The sequence below is a fragment of the Natator depressus genome, chromosome 6, assembly GCF_965152275.1.
Source record: "Natator depressus isolate rNatDep1 chromosome 6, rNatDep2.hap1, whole genome shotgun sequence".
NCBI lineage: Eukaryota > Metazoa > Chordata > Testudines > Cheloniidae > Natator > Natator depressus.
The window spans coordinates 34634278-34647409 of NC_134239.1; the positions used below are offsets into that span (position 1 = coordinate 34634278).

A 13132-nucleotide genomic window follows, 5' to 3' on the forward strand; every position below is an offset into this window, starting at 1 on the left:
CTCCTTCGCTCCGCTCCGCAGCCCGCCAGCAGCTCCCGCCGTCCCACAAACTGCTCCACCAGCCGTCCCGCAAACTGCTCCACAATATATCTTCAGGCTCCCCCACTACTTAACACCACGCTCAGTGATTTCAGCTCTTAGTCAGTTCAGCTCTTTGGTGAATTCAGCTTGTAGTAGGGGAGCCTCAGGGCTGGTGCACTATTAGCCCAAAGTGAGCTCCGCAGCCTGTAACTAGACTTCTAATGAAATCAAAATTAGCTCTGATATTCCACAGTGGAGAGAGGAGGAAGTGCAATTAGCATGTAAGGCCCTCACCAAGGGGCCCATGCTACCAAGTATTAATACTTATCCCCAGCCTCTCTCAATTCACAGAGTTTTAGAACCCATGACCCTTGCCTAGCAAGTGCTACTTAGTTGATGGTGAGTCCCTCCATCATAACAAAAGGCCAAGTACAGTTCCAAGCACAGTTCCCATAATCAGGGTAATAACAATTTATTCTTCCTGCCCCAATAACAGAGACACTGGGGATCCCACAGCAGCCAAAGTGACCATTTGGGCAGCTATGGCCTCATTCTAGGCAGGGTGGGTGTGCCTATGCAAATGAGATCGGCCCCTGAAGTTCTTTTCCACAACTTGCCACACCTCACCACCAGATGTCAGGGTGGAGCTCATCCTGACACTGCTTACACCTGCAAAGCAACAGGCAATTTTCTTCACCTTCATAGTGCATTGTCTGTACCAATAACAATCACCTCCTAGCATTACAAGCACTGCACTCCCGAGCACAGCAACAAATGTTAGTGGCTTTCAGCCTCAAATTGCTGCCTCAAGGCATTCCTGATCATTGTGGCCCTGCACTGCGTCCCTCTAATAGCCCTGGTCTCTGGCTGTTCAAATTCAGCCTCCAGATGCTGAGCCTCAGCGGTCCAGCCCTGAGTGAAGCTTTCACCCATCCCTTCACAAATATTACGGAATGTACAGCACGCGGCTGTAAGCATAGGAATATTGTCATCAACCAGGTCCAGCCTCCCATATAGGCAGCACCAGCGGGCCTTTAAACGGCCAAAAGCACATTCAACAGTCATTCTGCACTTGCTGAGCTGGTTGTTGAACCGCTCCTTACTACTGTGAAGGTGCTCCGTGTATGGCTTCATAAGCCACTGCATTAAGGGGTAGGCAGGCTCTCCCAGGATCACAATGGCCATTTCAACTTCCCCTATGGTGATGATCTGGTCTGGGAAGAAAGTCCCTGCTTGCAGCTTCCTGAACAGGCCAGTATTCCCAAAGATGCATGCGTCATGCACCTTTCTGGACCAGCCTGTGTTAATGTCTGTGAAATGCCCACGGTGATCCACAAACGGCTGGAGAACCATTGAGAAACACCCCTTGCGATTAACGTACTCAGTGGCTAGGTGGTATGGTGGAATATGCATTGGAATTGGAATATGCATACCATCTATCCCCACTCCGCAGTTAGGGAAGCCCATTTCTGCAAAGCCATCCACAATGTCATGCACGTTGCCCAGAGTTACGGTCTGTCAGAGCAGGATGCAATTAATGGCCCTGCACACTTCCATCAACACGAGTCCAGCAGTCGACTTTCCCACTCCGAACTGGTTAGTGACCGATTGGTAGCAGTCTGGAGTAGCCAGCTTCCACAGTGCAATCACCACGCACTTCTCCAATGACAGGGCAGCTCTCATTATCGTGTCCTTGTGCCGCAGGGCTGGGGCGAGCTCATCACGCAGTCCCATGAATGTGGCTTTCCTCATCCGAAAGTTCTGCAGCCACTGCTCATCATCCCAGAAGTGCACCCACAGTAATCTCCCGAGCCCAAAAGCAGCGTTCCACTGTGGTCAGCACCTCCGTGAATGCCACAAGCAATCTTGTGTCATAGCTACATCAATGTTGCACTCCTCTTGCCTTTGTAGTTTAAGGAATAACTCCACTGCCACTCGTGACGTGTTAGCGAGAGCGAGCAGCATATTGGTCAACAGTGTGGGATCCATTCCTGCAGCCCAAAGAAGGAGAGCGTGCAGTACACAAACCGTTGAAAGATGGTGCCAAATGCAGATGGAAGCACAGGGATTGCTGCGATGCGAAGCAATGCATCACGGGTCATTGGGACAGGACATTGGGATTAACTGGCATTTACTTCATGTATAATTGTTTTTAAAATGTCAAAATGTATATAAAATGTATATATTTGATTGTATCCCTCTCCCGCCGCGCCCCCCGCTCCCAATTCTTTGTATATTGCTTTCCTTCTTAGGGCCCAATCATGCAAACTCTTATGCCCTTGACTAATATGCATCTTTAGGCATGTGAATTGTCCCACTAAATTCATTGTCCCACTCACATGTGTAAAGGTACTCACATGCATAAGTGTTTGCAGGATTAGAAGGGCTAGCTAAGGCCTAGTCTACACACAGTTTTTGTACTGGTATAGCTGTTTGTTCAGTATGTATAAGTCCTTCTCAGGAGCATCCTCCTATTCAGAAATAAACTATGCCAGTATAAGCACTTTAATACTGGTATAACTGCATCCACAATAGGGGAGTTGTACTGTATTAACTATACTGGTATAGTTAAAGTAGTACAACTTTTGTGTGTAGACACTAAGCATAAGATTTTAAGCTCTTTGGAGCAGGGACCACGATTCAGATTCTCAATTTGTGTAAATTGTCATAGCTCAGTTGAAGTCAATGGAGCTACGACAATTTATATCAGCTGAGGATCTGGCCCTGTGTTTTCCTATGTGTTTTTACTATGTCTAGTACAATGGAACCATAAACTCTGTTGCAGCTTCTGGGTACTACTATAAGATAAATATAAAATATTCAATAATAAATGATATGATATGGCCCTCTGTTGTATGTATTTTGGATTTCATCCCTCTACAATTTAGAATTTAAAAATATAATTTGTACTTTCTTTATTATACAGGATATTGATTTTTGTTTCTTGTTTTGAATATTAGTGCCCAGAACAGCATGACCCAGGATTAAAGATCTAGAATAGATGGTAAACAGCGTGCTAACAAAATTCACAGATATTAAATGGGAAGAATTGCGAATGCCACTCAGGATGGGGACATAATACAAAGGTACTTATGTTAGAAGCATACCCAGAAAATAAAATGAGATTCAGATTAGTACATCTAAGGAAAAATAATCTGAAGCACAGATATTCAATGGGAAGGAGAAACTTGGAACAGTAATTTTAAAAAGAATATCTAGAAGTGATAACGACCAAGCAATGTGATGAGTTTGCATATGATATGGCAGCCTAAAAGACTGATGCAGTTCTGAGCTGCATATGCAGAAGTGTTATGTCCTGAAGGAGGGAGGAAACAGGACCCTTTTTGGTGTGACTACACCTGTCTGGACTATTGCATTCATTTCTGGTCCCCTCCTTAACCAAAAGGTGTTGACGAATTGGAGGGAGTTCAGAGAATTGCAACAAAGTTATTGGGGAAGGGACTGACTTGTGAGGAAAGATGAGAAGACCTAAGGGCCAAATTTGTAAAGGTATTTGGGCATCTAAAGATGCAGATATGTGGTTGAGGGATTTTCAGCAGTGCCTAACTCCTATTGGTGCCTAACTCCTATTGATTTCAATGGGAGTTAGGTGCCTAGGCACTTTTGAAAATCCTGCTAGACACCTATCTGTACCTATATGTTTAAAAATCTGGCCCTCAATCTGTATAGTATGTATAAGAGATGGCTAAAGGGGGACAAACATAATAATAGTGAAAACCCCAAGAAGATAGAGGAATTATTTAGGGTTTTACATACACTAAGAAAAATTATTACTAACAGCTAGCGAAATAATTACTGTGATTGCTTAGATTTGTTTATCTTGTGTTGGGAAATTGTTTAATATTTTTTAATTACTAATACAAAATGCTGATTTCCATTTTATGTTAAATCATTATTACTGTATTCATTTTAAAAAGGAATGGAACATCTTAACTCTATATTATAGTCATAGTATCTGTTGATGTTAGTCAGAGCAATAATTATTTTAAATTATTCTGACTCATTAACTTTTATCTTGACTTCATGTTGATTCCTCATATGAGTAAGAGTTACAGGATCAGATCCTAAGATGCATAAAGGTAAGAAATAAAGGCTTTATAAAACTACTAGAAAATCTCAACAACCTTGTAACTATTTTGTGCTACAGTACTGAGTGATATTAAGGATTTCTGTGAAAGTTAGAAGCCTTCTCTATACTCAGCACATTCCAAATGTGTGGAATTCTGTCTGAAGTATTTTAAGTTTCAACACCAAGAACTTGTGAGTCAGAAGGCTAGATCCTCTGGTGCAAGTGAGCTGTGTTTGGTGCAAGACAGAGGAAGAGGTGAGGATTTTTTTAAGCTATCTTAATAGTTGTTTGATTGCAGGGTTGGGCCAATACTTGGAATAAATTAGAGCAATCTATGATCAAGATCTGGAAAAATAAGAATTTTGCTGCTATTACACAGTATGTGCTTTTCTGCACAGCTTGCAGGGTTCAGATTTTATCTGAAACATCAGTAATTCTAGCACTAACAGTCTTAGTCAAGGCTGTGTAGTTATGACAGGATAGTCTATTGCTCAATGAAAACAGGGTCATCGCTTATAGCAATGTGTAAAATGTCAGGCAGCTGTTTAGATTATGCATCTTAACTTGCTTTTCAAGCATAACCACTGTAAAGCATAGCATTTTGTTTTATTTTCTTTCATTACATTAGTCATCAGGGTTGAGAGTTGTCCTGCTTTACTCTACTTGCTTCTGATTCTCACTTGTGCAATTTGGCTCTCCAGCTGTTCTTTTTTGGAAACTGTTTATTTTTCTCACCAGTTTAACCAGTTTTAAGTCCATGGTGGCTGCTGTGGACTGGACACCATCCAAACCTTGGTTGAGCTCCTCTAATTTAGCCATAAGTGGTTTTAGGAACAGTGGCTGACCTTGTAAGTGCAAAAAACCTTGACAAGAGTCCCATCGGCGGTGCTGCCTGGCTAAGGCAGGCTAGTTCCTACCTGTTCTGACACCAGGCTGCGTCCCAGAAGCAGCCAGCAGCAGGTCCAGCTCCTAGGCGGTGGGGCCATGGGGCTCTATACACTGCTCCCACCCTGAACACCGGCTCCGCCGGCCAATGGGGGCAGGGGGCGTGCCTGCGGGCAAGAGTCACACAGAGCCATTTGTACACCTCCGCCTAGGAGCCAAACCTGCTGCTTGCCGCTTCTGGGGCGCAGTGTGGTCCACAGTGCCAGGACAAGCAGGAAGCCTACCTTAGCACCCCCACTGCGCCGCTGACTGGGAGCTGCCCCATGTAAGCCCATGCCCCAATCCCCTGACCCAGCCCTGAGCCCCCCCCAACCCAGAGCCCCTTCCTGCACCCCAAACCTCTCATCCCTTGCCCCACCCTAGAGCCTGCACCCCCAGCCCTGACCCCTCCCGCACCCCAACCCTCTGCCCCAGCCCTGAGCCCCCCCCAAACCCAGAGCCCCCTCCTACACCCCAAACCCCTTATTCCTGGTACCACCCCAGAGTCTGCACCCCTGCCCAGAGCCCTGACCCCCTTCCACACCCCAAACCCCTCATCCCCAGCTCCATTGAGTCGTGGGCATCAACAATTTTCTTCAACTGGGTCGCCAGAAAAAAAGTTTGAAAACCACTAGTTTAGGCCATTCACTCTATGGTGCCTTTGCTGAGGCTGTCAACAGGGGTGCAAACAGTGGCAGTAGCTTTTTTGATGTGGAATGTATCCACTAGGGCAAGAGTGTCAAAATTTATTCTGTGGAGAAGGCCAAATTCCATTCTGAATTATGATTCATGGGCCAAGGTATATAAATTTAGGACTACATAGTCTCCTGAGTCTCACTGGAAGGGGAGGTCTGCACAAAGTACAGTGTCTCTATATATGACTAACATGTAGTAACGAACCTTCCATTATCAGTATTTGATTAGTACATCATTGTCTCATTCAGCCTCACTCAGTGGAAAAATAAGCTTTCTTTTAGGACCACTGCTATTTCCCCCCTTTATTTCTCTCCCTTTCTCACCATTCTTTATCTTTTCCCTCTCACCCATCCATATTTTTTGGGGTCTCCCCTCTGTTTTTCCTGCAGCAATTGCCAATTATTCACCACATTCCCTCTACTATTCAGCAATTAAATAGTTAATGCTTACATTAAAGTATTGTAATTAGGTTTTAAATTAAAAATACCTCAGTGGAACTGATGGGGTTTGAGACCATTTATACCTCTACAAGCCATTATTCCAGACTGCCTGCAGACTCAGGAAGGCAACACTGCATTGGTTACACTTGGGCCAAATTTGGAAGGGGAACTTTGCAACTGTGAGGGCTATAAACTTATTTCTTATTTTAATCAAAAACTTAAATTCTGCAGAATCTGAAAATGTCATGCAGGTAAGATCTGGCTTATGGGCTAGGTGTTTGGCCTCTGCACAAAGAACTGCACTGCACCTCCTATTTCTTATTTTTCCCTCAAAAAAGAGCCTACATGACTTGCCCTTTCCTTTGGCCCTTGTGAGTCATGATGATCAGACCTTTTCTGTAAAGTGAATTTGAATATCTTGTTCAAAGTTATTACAGTGTAATTTTGCACTATTTTAATACAATGCACTGGCTATTTGTGGCAAGAACAGTCTTTATTGACTGGAGCATGAATAAAGAATGGGAAAGAAAAATACGAGACTTTTTATGGGATTCTTCAGTTTAACAAAGGTATCATCATATGGAGAAACAATGCTGTTCTATTTAAGCATATTGTTGTTGTTGTTTTTTCACTCTGACATCCAAAAATCCAAAGAGCTTGTGTTTTACACCCATTTGACGAACTCTTCACTTCTTTCTTTGCAGTTACAGGTTTTTCTGCATTCTCTGTGGGGGAAAATCTTAGAACATAAGATCATGCTTGTGGCTGAACTTTTAAAGTGGATGAGCAAACTTCTTAGTAATGACAGCAAAGCCATGATCTAGGAAGCATGTGGAGAAGAATTTACTAAGATGTTATTGTTTATATCAATCTTTGTTTTATCCAGTATTGTGATGATTTAAAAGCTGTTTAATCCAATACTGCTAAAGGTTTCTTAGCAGTTAATATAGATTATTTTTTAAAACTTCCATTTACTTTGAGAAGGTAATACCAACAGGATGGGCAGAAACAGGATGAGAAAGTGAAGCAAGGGGAATTGTGTTGATTTGCAGTGTATTTTTTTAATTTGATAAAATGATTCTAGTCTTAGTGAAACTGGACTTTGGAAAGTGATTACATTTCTCACAATTTACACCAAACAACCCCCCCCCCCAAAAAAAAAAAGAAAGAAAAAAAGAAAAAAACATTGTCAGTGAAAATGAGAAGATGAGATTCTTTGCTTGGCAAAGAAACAAATGAAAAAGTGATTGCTTTAAAAAAAATTAATAAAATCATTCACTGATCTACAGGCATAAGGGAATGTAAATATGTTGGGTTGGATCCTGGGATCTGGCTGAGGAACACTTGATACAAGTTAGGAGTGGGGGACGGTACACAGGTGGCTGTAAACCAACTTTGAACTCCCCCAGTCTTGGGACCATTAGCATGCTCCAATTTGCACCAGTGCCAGCAGCCCTAAAAGGATACTCCAGCAGCCAGGGATCATCAGGCCCCTATGCTATCTACAGGAGGGTGTGGCATAGGAGCTGTAGGCAGGAAGGTAGGCTGTTTTAAACACAAATATCAGCACGCAATACCCCCCACCTATCAAGAACAGATTAAACTAATGGCCTAATGAATGGAGACAATGCTACCTCACTTCCTAGCACAGGATTTTCCCTTTTAATAGTACTTTAAATATATATATGTTATCAGGCAATTTTCATTTTGTTGTCGTTGATAGTTTACCTTCATATTAGCCCAAAGTTTCCATAGCCCAAAGATTGTCCTCTGGAGGCTCTCTGTGGTTTAACACCACCTGTACTGTACCTTTTGGTAAATAAAAGGAGTACTTCAGCTCTCAGCACACTGAAGAACATGAGAAGTATGTAAAGGTTTGATATTTTATGGAAGTGTTCCTGTTTATGATTTACAAAAGGAATAATTACCCTCTCATATTCTAGTGAATTTATCTGCTCTACTGGCAAAGGAGGCTTTGTCTACACACATTTTGTGCACCATTTAACTAAATCGGTTTCTAAAACTATTTAATTAAATTGAAGCAACTCCCTCCCTAACATGGACACACTTAAATTGGTTTATGTGTCTTAAATTGGTTTAGTTTATGTCAGTTACAAAATGGCATAAGATGAACTGCTTTAAGATGCTCTAAAACTGATATAATGGTGATCCGCACAAAGTTGCACCCATTTATCTAAACGGGAGAAAAAAATCACACATTTTGTTTGACCTGTGCAGCTCTGCATGGGAAAGAGAGTCCCACTTCCTGAGCTGGTTGATTGACAAACTGATGCTCCAATGGGAAGCCTCTGTTCTTGGAGTCGGCAGTTAGTGGCAGTTGTTTTGGCCCAAAGGGGAGAGAGGTTCAGAACATCTCTAGAGAGAAGAAACAGCAATTAAAGGAAAAGAAGAAATAGAAGAAAGATGTAAGAAAAGAGAAGGAAGAAAGAAGCCATGTACATTGACCAGTGCTGGCTCTAGGATACAGTGGCCTCACCACTGACTTTTGTGGGATCTCAGGCCTCCACAATCACAGGTGATACTGAATAGAAAAGGAATAGGGGCTCAGATCCTACGCTGATAGGCGCCCAATGAGAACCTGGATATGGATAGATACATAGCATAGAAGGATAGGTCCTGTTTAGAAAAAAAGAGTTCTTGAGCCTTTGAGATCTGCTGTTGTCCTATCATTTAAAGTCAGGGAATATACTATATTCCTGGTTTTAAAAAGACACGTTTTCTTTATGCTATTTTTTGGTCACATAATAAAGGGAAACCTTGGGGACAGAACTGCAGGGTGCAGGCATGATGGAAATCTCAGGCTTTTAAATTTTTCACTGTGCGTAGGTGCATCCTAGGGGCATTCAAATGTGCTTGTATATGGTGCCTCTTTGGGCCTGCTCCCTACTGCTGAAATGGCTTCCTGCAAAGCCCCAATCCAGCCAGTAGTTTGTGCTATAGTAAGTCTTCCCACCTTCCACTTGCTGGCCGCCTCTGCTGAGGGGGAAGCTGCCAGGAAGGCAGCAGCGCTTGCTGCACATAACTTAGAGCTGATCACCAAGACTGTCTGCTTATCAAGCCCACATCCTCAGGTCAGGCCAAACCAGGAGGGGCTGCAGTGGGAGAGGGGCCTGACACAGGAAATGGCAGGCAATGCGGGGATGTCAAAGTGGGAAGCCAAGCAGAGCAGGGGCAGGAGTCTGATAGGGGGCCTACTGAGCTGAAACTGAAATGGGTGGGACTGGACTACATGTAAGAGAATGTGCATGGGGAAGGAGGGAGGGAAGCTGGTTGGTTTGTGGTGGAGGTCTCTTGCTGTTAGGGAGAGCAGTGCTGAAAGTAACCAAAGAAGCTCACATACAGTTGGAGGAACTCACACCATAAGGGTATGTCTTCACTAGCAACGTTAAAGCGGTGCTGCTGCTTTAAAGCAACGCTTCATTAGCAACGTTAAAGCGGTGCTGTGGTAGTCATGGCACCAGCGCTGGGAGAGAGCTCTCCCAGCACTGTAAAAAAACCAGCTCTGCAAGGGGAATAGCTTGCTGGTGCACTGTCTACACTGCTACTTTACAGCGCTGAAACTTGCAGCACTCAGGGGCGGTCTTTCACAATCCGAGCGAGAAAGCTGCAGTGCTGTGAAGTGCCAGTGTAGACAAGGCCTAAGATATCTTCCTCAGACCACCTCGCTCTATATCACCAGCTCCTAGCCTAGTGAAAGGTGAAATTATTATAATTGGTAAAATAGAAAACTACTTACAAGTAATGTAGTTGAATTTCCTAATTGCTGAAAAGAGCGGTGGTAAGAGATGTATTTAATCCTGTGCGTGTGTGTGAAGAGGGTCCAAGAGTGACAGTCCCAGGAGAGGTGACAATGGCTGTCCCATTTCTGTGAATGGATCCAGTAAAGTTGCCAAGTGTTATCTGGCTTTCGAGAGCTTGTGAGGCAGCAGAGCCTGCAGACAATCCCGTTCTTGCAGTGGCCATGGTTCTTACCTAGGAGATTAGACAGCTGTTTACTTTCCTTTCACAGGGCAGCCAGGTGAAATGGTGGTGGCTTCCAGATGGAGAAGTCGGAGCAAAGCCTTCCTGCTCTCTCTGTTATGCTCCCACTTATATGACAAAGTAACAATGGCACCCCCAGTTGGTGTGGCAGGGGGAAGGGGAAACAGGATGAGTAAGAGTTGTTAAAGGAGCCAGCTCCAATGTACCAGTGAAATGGCTCTTTGGGAGTGAAAATGAGAGGTAGAAAAGTGTTTAAAGTTTATGGTTTTAAGTTAAGGTTTCTGTTACTAGGATCCACCATTGCCTGGAATCATATCAAACAGCAAACAACTGGAGCATCTGGATAAGTACACATTTTAATTTCCCTTTTCTCTGTAGGCTGGGTCTGGTGTGTTTAATTCATTGTCTCCTAAACTTTTAGAAGCAAATCCTTCCCCTATTTCTCTGGGTGTAGAGGTCCCTCATGCAGCAGAATAGGTTTGATTTTGCTCTTCCAGGGATAACGAAAGCAGGATTTGGGGATGCCACTTGAGGGGTAAAAAACACAGACAGACATCAATTCTAATGGGGGCTGTCTACATGCTATCATGTGGAACTGGATAAGGGCCAAAAGATCTGCTAGATAAATTCTGTATGCTTTTCACCTTACCAAAAGGATGCAGGGGCACTGGGACTGTCACAGCTACTCTAGCCATTAGCATCAGCCACAGAATGACTCTTTAACCTGAAGGATGGGGGGGAAGATATGTGTATTGTCTTGAAAATAAGGAGAAGTTGATGATAGGTCATGGGACCTAGACTAAGCCAGCTCTGGATTATTCTAGCTTTCTCTGACTGGAAAACGAAGTTGGTCAGTACAGCTTTGCTCAAAAGATTAGTTTTAGTTAATATAATTTCATTAAGTGATAAAGGACCGATACTTGATTGCATTATCAGTCCAGCAAGGGCTGATAGAGATGAAGTGGAGGCCAAAGTCAAAACGGTCATAGAGAGGTCAGTCTGTGTCAAACGGAATGCAGAGTATATAACACGTTCATTGTGAGGTGATTCTCTGGTTTATGAGTAAGAAGTTCTTACTAAACAAGGGCTGCAAGTCAACCAATCAGAATACTGTGCCTGATGTCCCAGTGTTCTGAGAGGTTTGCAATATTTATAAGTCAAAGTAATTTGCATTTCTTTAAATAGTTAAGCTTAAATTTTAAAAAAAAATGGATTTTTTTTAAAATTGGGCTAAGAGCCACTAGCCCTTCATGATGCACCCTAAAAGAGCAAAACAGGGCACAAGCCTACCATTTTCCCTCCCTGATAGGCCATCCTTAATTCAAAGGTTTACTTACGCCACAAGTGGAAATGGGTTGAGTGGCTCTGCTGTATTGCCAACCTCAAATGTTCAAATTCATGAATCAGGTCTCAAATATCATGAGAAAAGTTTACAAATCATTTGTAATGTTTTTACTGCAAACAATTTTTTTTTAAAAAAAGCTGAGATTGTTACATATCACTTGCTCTCAGATCATGCTGTAGTTTCACATCTTGTCTTATAGGACCATAAAATTTAGTATTTGTTTAACAGATGTCTGTTCCACTTGTACTTAAGCACTCTGTACCATTTTGCACAGCTGAAGATCTAGCAATTATGTTCTTTTTAATGTGGGGCATTTTGCTGTAAAACAATAAACATACTTACTCTGTGCTGAAACTAAAAAAAAAAAAAAAAAAAAAAAATATATCACATTACTGCTGGACCTGAAATCACCATCACAAAAGTTACCAATGTATACGTCAACCAAATATGCATATCTGGGGTAGAGGGAACCAGTATATTGGATTTGTCGATTTCGAGCGTTAGTAGAAAAGATGATCTAGCGTCAATCTTCCGTTTCTTCTGGTATTAACAGAAGATAAGAGAAGCTTTTTTTTAAAAAAAAAAGTCTGCTTAGATTTTAGCCTTCTCAACGCTGCCAGTCTTTACAAGCAGTCGTGCAGTGACAGACTTTAAAAGAAGAATTAAAGGGGCTCATACACTGTCTTTGTTCTTAACGAGGCAGAGATGAAACTCCCCGCCGCTAACGGCTATCAGCAAAGTGGCATTTTACTTGGGGCTGGGGGTGTCTGTCGGCCTTCTTCGACTTCCGATCCTGCCACGTGTGCGGAGAGCCGAGCAGCTCACTTGGAAGCGCTCTCTAGAAAAGGGGAGCGAGCAATATATTTTTTGTTTGCCCTCGCGTGAGACACGCAGGTTTGGCTGGCTGGAGGCGATTCCCGCCAGGGTGTGGGCAGCTCGTCTCCTCCTTGCAACCGCGACGGGCTCAACTCACTGCAGGGCAAACGGATTCCTTTCTGCAGGGCGCCGGGGCAGGAGCGCACTGACCAGCAGCACGTCACGCCTCTGCTCACAGTAGCGCCACCGCAATGAACTGCCTGTGCAGCGGGGCTAGTGGGGTGCAGGCCGCCGGCCGGGGCTGTGCCCTGCCTCCAGCGCCACAGCAGAGCGGCTTTCCACTCCCTGCCCGCGGCGTGTTGTACAGCGAAAGGGGCAGTTCCCGCTCGATGCGCGGGGCTGTGCGATGGAGAACTGGAGCCGTATCCCAGCGGCGCGGGAGGAGCCTGGCAGCCTGCCTGGCCACCCCGCGCTCGCACTGGCAGCAAGCCCCTCTCCACCCTTCCTACACGAGCCTGGAGAGAACGGCGCCCCCCGGGGCGAGGGGCCCGCCCCCCGGATAGTGCGGTCGGAGGAGCAGCTCTGGCGACTCACTGCCGGGGTCAGAGCTCATACTTGTCCTAGCGCCCTGTTCGGGTCATTCCGCTGTTCGCTCTACCCCAAAGCCATCGCCGCCCCCTGCGGCCGCCCAGCTCTGCCGCTCGCCAGAACGGAGGCACCTGGCTACCGCCGTCGGCGCCTCCACACCCCCCCCCCCAACGGAAGGAGACGTCTCCAGCCCCACCCTTTCCAGCGCCC

General features: G+C 44.4%; 1 long non-coding RNA gene across 1 annotated transcript; it reads right to left on the reverse strand.

Annotated features, from left to right (window-relative positions):
• Positions 1-8441: 8441 nt before the first annotated feature.
• Positions 8442-13062, reverse strand: LOC141989992 (uncharacterized). The gene is made up of 3 exons (XR_012640038.1): positions 12950-13062; positions 9929-10164; positions 8442-8547 (listed from the first exon to the last, which is right to left on the reverse strand). It is a non-coding gene; the product is annotated as an uncharacterized LOC141989992 (long non-coding RNA).
• Positions 13063-13132: the final 70 nt, after the last annotated feature.